The sequence below is a fragment of the Myotis lucifugus genome, unplaced genomic scaffold (assembly GCF_000147115.1).
Source record: "Myotis lucifugus unplaced genomic scaffold, Myoluc2.0 scaffold_152, whole genome shotgun sequence".
NCBI classification, from domain to species: Eukaryota; Metazoa; Chordata; class Mammalia; order Chiroptera; family Vespertilionidae; genus Myotis; species Myotis lucifugus.
The window spans coordinates 1,805,885-1,813,380 of NW_005871200.1; positions in this window are offsets into that span (position 1 = coordinate 1,805,885).

Below are 7,496 nucleotides of genomic sequence, written 5' to 3' on the forward strand. Positions count from 1 at the left end.
AGTTTGCGTGTCACCTCTGACACACGTGTCACCTCTGACACGCATGTCATAGGTTCGCCATCACTGCTCTATCCACTGGGCAAAACCGGTTAGGGCTGCCATCAATACTTTTGTCATTTTCCTCTTTTCTATTTCCAATTCTCTCTCTTTCCTTAATTGCCCCCAAAATAATCATTCACCTATTTTGGAAATAAATTTTCATACTTACTAAAATGCATACAAAATATAAAATTTAAATATGCTAGAATTTCATACAAAGGGAACTTGCACTTAAGGAAGAATAGCTGATCTTACAAGCCTTTAAATATAATTTCTAGTCACTAGTTTCATGCAGACAGCCCAGGTTCTGTATATGCCACACAGCACCATCGCTTATGGGGGAATGCGACTTTCCCCAAACGGTGAGATGATACTTCGTGTCCTTGGCTTGAATAACTCAAGCGGTTTCTCTCCTGCACATGTCCTCCCACTTAGTTCAAGGCTTCAACCAATCTGGAATTAGTTTATTCATTCAGTCTGATCATCCCGCAGGTTCTTAACACCACACTTCCCATCCAAGAAGGCATTACTACAGAGTCTTGCATTTGCTGTGGTGGTGGTTCACATCGTAAGCAGTAGACTGCCTTTTTTACGTTCATACTTGTTCAACTAGACATACCCATTCTGCAAAAACTCCTGAGCTCTGTGTATGTGACAATAAGGAGGGGCACTGGATTATGTTTCCACAAGACTCTCGAGAAAGTTTGTGATCTGTGCAAATTGTAAACATATGGCTCTAACAGAAAAAGACGTGAGGCTTCCTAATCCCTGAGATGACAACACTCAGGGCTTCTCTGACAGTCGTGCCTTTGTGCATAGTTCTGTTCTCTACATGATACTCTCGAGTAACAATTGGTGTCTCTTTGCTACTGGCATCTTATGACTAGACCCACCTTCAGCACTGGCATGATGATTTATAGGTAGTGAGAAGCAGTAGTTTGTGTTCCTCATCATGCATTCCCGGAGATTAAAAGTCAATAGCCACTTGACATTGAGAAAATATCCTCATGCTGGCAAGTCCAGTGCTTCTGTCTTAGTTTGCTCAGGCTGCCATGCCAAAATACTGCAGATTCTGGGGCTGAAACGACAGAAATCTATTTTTTCACTGTTCTGGAGGCTGGAAGTTTGCGAGCAGAGTGCCAGCATGGTCAGGTTCTGGGGAGGACCCGCTTTCTGCCTTGCAGGTGGCTCCCCTCTGGCTGCGTCTTCTCATGGGGAGAGAAAGGGCAAGCTTCGTAAATTGGCACTAAACCCACCATGAGCACACTGCACCCCCACCACCACCACCACCAGGGATCTCATCTCAACCTAATTACCTCCCAAGGGCCCCTTCTCTAAATAACATGACATTGGGGGTTAGGCTTAAACATGTTAATTGGGGTGGGGACACAACTTAGTCCGTAGCAGCTTTATAATACCTTTTCTGAGTGAGCAATGAAATAGTTATGCAGAGGCCACACTTTGTGAAGAAAGCACCGGGAGGGAGTGATGTAGCAATAGAGGTAGAGGTGTGAGGGTTTTATCATGAACTGCACACACACACACACACACACACACACACACACACACACAGCATCTGAGGAATTCCCCCAAACTGCAGGACTTGGACTTTAACATAAACAATGCACTTTCCAGTCTGTTGGTCCCATGAAGGAAATTTACACTGCAAAATCACTTGGGGTGGGTTTGTTTTGTTGTTGTTGTTGTTTGACAATTCCGCCTGAAGACCAACAGGAGAAGCAAAAATAAGGAGCAGCAGTTCTCCCCAGCCCTTTAGCCTGCTGAAGGGAAGTCACCTCAGATATCTCTATCCACACTGAGCCTTCACAAAGAGGGCTAAAGGAGTTGTGATTGGGTTTTGTCTAGAGGGAATTCTAGGAATAAAAAATTATCCGTTTGAGGACCTAGTCCTTCCTAGCCTGGTTTTGTGTTTGTCTTATTTTTCCTAATAACCAGTATGTCTACACCTCCCACCAAGGCCTGTCTGCTCCATGAGTCTGATTTTTCCTTTCTTTAGCTCTTAAATCGTGCATTGTTTGGGCTGTACAATACATTTCTCAAGAATTCTCTAAGGTGGTCACACACAGCAGTCAATTCATATTTGATTGATTAATTGACATGCTTTATAAATAGCTATTGTCCATTAATTATGTGTGTGTATGTACAGTTTTTTAAAAGAGAGAGAGGGAGCAGAAAAGAGAGCAAGTTGTATGCAATTGGACTTCTTCCTGGAAGCCTCTTTATTGCTCATGCTACCCAACGCATATCACCTGATCCATATCGCCACTTGGCAGGAAGCAGGACACCAGGCACAACCACTCCTGGATGCCCAAATTCATCTGGAGAGTCTGTCACCATCACCTCTCCCAATCCAGAGTTTTGTTTGCAGAGGCACACACCTCCTTTTAAGGGACCCCTCACTAATATCTAACTATTATTTTTTCCCAATGTTCTCTTTCTCTCCCAGTGAGGTTGTGTGTGTGTGTGTGTGTGTGTGTGTGTGTGTGTGTGTGTGTGTTGTTTTGTTAATTTGCTCCCAGGTGGGAATAAAGGGAGGTAGGGGCCAAGTGGAACTGACTTATTAAGTATTCTTTCTAATTTTTCTGCCTTCTACTTGGTACTAAAGATTTGAACTTAAAAAGCAAGCAAAGAAACAAAAACAGGGAGCTGCTGCCTTGGTTCTCTGGATCTGTTGTCCTTGGGACAATGGTGGCCTGACACCAGCAGCACCATTGAGGAAGAGGTAGGGGAATGAAAGAAAATGGAGGGGGAGGACATCCATTCATATGTTGGAACATCATCCAGTTGCAGACTATGGTAATTAGGTTCAATATCAAAGGTAGTCTAGTAATTATTGGAGGAGTTATTAAAATAATACTTTTAAGAAACAGGATTTAGGGAACCCTAGTATACTGCTGGTGGGAATGCAGATGGGTGCAGCCACTACAGAAAACAGTATGAAGTTTCCTCAAAAAAAAATTAAAAATGGAACTGCCTTTTGACCCAGTGATCCCACTTCTGGGTATATATCCTAAAATCCCGAAACACCAATCAAAAAGAATATATGCACCCCTGTGTTCATAGCAGCATTATTTACCATAGCTAAGATCTGAAAACAGCCCAAGTGCCCATCAGTAGATGAGTGAATAAAAAAGATGTGGTACATTTACACAATGGAATACTATGCAGCTGTAAAAAAGAAGGACCTCTTAACCTTTGTGACAGCATGGATGGACCTGGAGATTAATTATTATGCTCAGCAAATTAAGCCAGTCAGGGAAAGACACATCACATTATCTCACTTATATGTAGAAACTAATGAACAAAATAAACTGATGAACAAAATAGGTCCAGAGGCATGGATATATGGAACAGACTGACAGATGGCAGGGGGAAGGGGGATGGGTGATGGGAAGAGATTAACCAAAGAACATATGTGCATATATACATGACCCATGGACACAGACAATAATGTGGTGAAGGCGTGAGGTAGGGTAGGGGCTGGGGGACATCTATAATACTGTCAACAAATTTTTTAAAAAGTGATACCTGGCATGGGCCTAATAAACATTAGCTATATTACAAAAAAAAATAGGATTTAGTCATAAATTTAAATAATTATTTTTAAATGAATCATAAAATTAAGTTTGTCTCAGATTCCTTAAGGTTTCCCCAATTCTTATCTCTAGCAACAACTTTTTTCTATGAAAATTCATTAACAATTTTTAACTGTAAAATGAAATTTTGATCATTTGATTGGTGTGAAAAGTAGTGATTTGCTTTTGGCAAAAGTGACATTTTGTCCCTAATCAAGTAAGAGAATAGCTGTGTAAAGAGCTGTTATCTTGGTGTTTAAAAAAAATGGAGGCTACACATCCCTAAAAAATAATATATTTGTTAAGTCGTTGACCTCAAGGGAGTTATCAAGGAGGAAGTTATTATTTTCTTGCCAAATTTTCACTTACCATAATATTATGAATTAATTGTAAATAGTGTAAATGTTTGTGTGAGTGAAAATTATTTATAAACTAAGAGCTGTAGGAAGATATATATAGCTGTGAAGATATGTATAGGCTTTTTATTAAGAAGTGTTTATATTACATTCTTCTCTCAGTATTTTCTACATTCTTATTACTTCTAACCAACTATGTTACAAAAGGAATTTGTTACATTCATTATATTCTCATTAATCTTTTTTAGAAAATGAATATTATATTGCTTTTCATTCTATCATTTCACAGCTATTGTTTTTCCACTAAGCAACGATTTTTACCATGAGGCTGAAATCAATAGACATTTAACAAGTCATATGCATAGGTTTATCATCAGTCAAAAACCCAAAGGACCTAACACAGCACTTACTAAAGCTGAGTTTGAGTTCATCTTTGCTGTTATATTTTATGCAGCCTCTTTTACAGGTTCTGGTTTGTTTTACTGAGAAAAATAAGGCAATTCTCAATACTGATTGGCAAAAGATTTAAGGAAATATAATTCAAAAAAATTATTTCCTGCATATAGCTGGGATGTGAAAATGTGGAACCCCCTTTTTTCCGTACTTGCTCTGCCTCTGGCAGTATAGAACAGCAGAATATTTTTAGACTACTTTGATTTTGTGTAGTTTTTACATAGAAAACCTTCACTTAGAAAAAGGGTTGGAGATAGAAAGTTTGCTTTCCAGGAAGGTAAAACTAAACTAATATCTTTAGGAAAAGCTACTTGAAACATGAAGTTTCCTTTGGTTATCTGATTATACTACCTGGCCCCAAGTCAAGAAACTAAAATGAGACAAGCTACAAATTTAAAGGTCAAATCATTAAAGTGATTGTAGTACCTAAATTAGAATATGACACTAATTAAAATAGGGACTAGGAGGAAAACTATGTCGTTAAAAATAAGGAAAGTTGAAAATATGCCCATAGATGAGCCCACAGATCAAAAGAATCTAGCCAGCAACTAGAGGTCCTGGTAATGAAAACCAGGCAACTCCAGGTATAGAATATACAGAGATGATAGAAATGAGCTGCTGTGCCAGGACCTCATACTTTGCATACATCAGTTTCTTTGTCTAATGCCCCTTAATATGGGTACCTCTGCCTTTATCACAGCCCATCATAGTCCAACCTACACTGCTTCCTTGGAGCTGCAGGTTTCTCCCACTTGCCAGGAGGAGTTTTATGGGTGAGTGTTTATTAAAGAACTAGAGGCCTGATGCACAAAATTCATGCAAAGGGCTCGGCCTCTGCCACAGCGGCAGCTGCCTCTGCCTCGGCCCCTGCCCACTGCGGCAGCCGGGGGCCTCTGCTGCCTCTGCCTTGGCCCCTGCCACCATGGCTTCATCCGGAAGGTTGTCCAGAGGATATCTGGTCTAATTATCATATTACATTTTTATTATTATAGAATATACTAACACTAGAGGCCCAGTGCACAAAATTCATGCACTTGGGGGGGGGGTCCCTCAGCCCGACCTGCACCCTCTCACAGTACAGGAGCCCTCGGGGGATGTCCACGTGGAGCAGGCCTAAGCCAGCAGTCAGACATCCTTAGCACTGCCACAGAGGTGGGAGAGGCTCTGCCACCGCCGCTGCGCTCACCAGCCATGAGCCCAGCTCAGGGCTTCTGACTGGGCAGTGCTCCCCCTGCAGGAGTGCACTGAACAACAGGGGCAGCTCCTGCATTGAGCGTCTGCCCCCTAGTGGTCAGTGCGCATCATAGCGACTGGTCATTCCGCCGTTTGGTCAATTTACATATTAGCCTTTTATTAGATAGGATGGCCAGCATTAACAATTCTAGAAGCACTCTCCCTAGACTTAAAGGAACTTGCAGCAATTCTTTTTGCACATTACCCTTACTAAATTGAACTTGGTATTGTCTGAAATGGCAATGCTGCAAGTATATGCATGTATGTAAGGATATAGAGGAAACTTCTCAGGGAATGTTTTGATAATAAAGGAAAAGATAAACACTTTGCACAGAATAAAGTTTAACAATTAGAAATAAATTTCTGCAAGAAATTGGGACTTCTATAATACCAACCATAACATCTCTGGGTTCATAAATCCTTCTGTAGTCATTTGACCTCTCCATAAAAGCTCTCAAAGGGCTATCCTTTCCCCCTTCTCCTGCTTTTGGTTTATAAATTAGAATCACAGCCTTAATAGCAGTCACATGGGAGGCAATTTGCCCATCTTAACACTAAGACATTGCAATTAAAAGTTTGGATTAATTCCCTACCATGATTCCAAAAAAAAAAAAAATTAAAATCAGAGATATTTTATTGAAAAGGACCAACAAATCAAAAGGGGATACAGCCCATTTAAAATTTGCAATTTATGAACAGTCAGGGCCTCTCATCCAAGCCGGAGACTTCTTGACTTCTCTATGGACAGTCTTATTTGGGGGAATACTATAAAACTCAAATCTACAGGAATCTGTAAAATATTAGAAGCAAAATGAGAGCAGCAAGCTACACTCCACGCTTTAGTCAGTATCCCTTTAGAATAGGATGATTTTTCAGAATCTTAAATCCTTGCAACCAAAAGCAGCTTTTATGAATAAGAATAAGGTAGATTCTTAGATCAATACCTTGTTTTTGAGGGGCCAGGTTCTCCTTCTATGTAACTATGGAAATTAGATTACACAGGAAAGCAATCTTCCCAGAGGGAGCTGCTTACAGGTGAACTTTCTGATACTGCTAGTGAAATTGAAATTCTAAATCCAACTATATTCATTGAATGCAATACACTCTAATGGGCACACACATCATTTTCATAAGTTTTATTTTGGTAAAAGAAAACAAAGCACAAATAGTGTGATTGAAAGTCCTTCTTGGCTTCTAAGTATATGCTACTGAACAAATGTGTTAACATTCTCTGCATCAAGAATCTTGCCCATTTAATGTAGCATCCTTTACCTACAGTAGTAACACATTAGCAATTTATTTTGATACACTCGTATATGAACCAGATTACTGTTGCTTTTTCAAATGCCTACCTTAAATATGTCTATTTTAAAGTTTTAAGTTGTCATTCCCAATTATACTAAAATTAACCAGTTTACTATCTTCCTTTTCTTTTTCTTTTTTTTTATAATATTCACATTTGCATTAGGTTCTTATGACTGCTGTTTTAAATGATCACAAACTTAGTGACTTAGGATAATGAAAGTTTGTTAACTTACAGTCCTGGGGGTCAGAAGTCCTAAGTGGGTCTGAAATCAAGGTTTTGACAGGGCTGCCTTCCTTCTGGGTGCTCAGGAGAGAGTCTGTTTTCTTGCCTTTTCCAGTTTCTAGAGGTTGCTGCATTCTTGGCTGGTAGCCTCCTTTCATCTGCAAAGCCAGCAATGGCTGCTCAGGTCTTTCTCACATCAGATCATTCTGACCTCCTCTTCTGCATCCATCTTCCACATTTAAAGAACATTGTGATGACGCTGGGCCTGCTCGGAGAGTGAGCACCTTATGT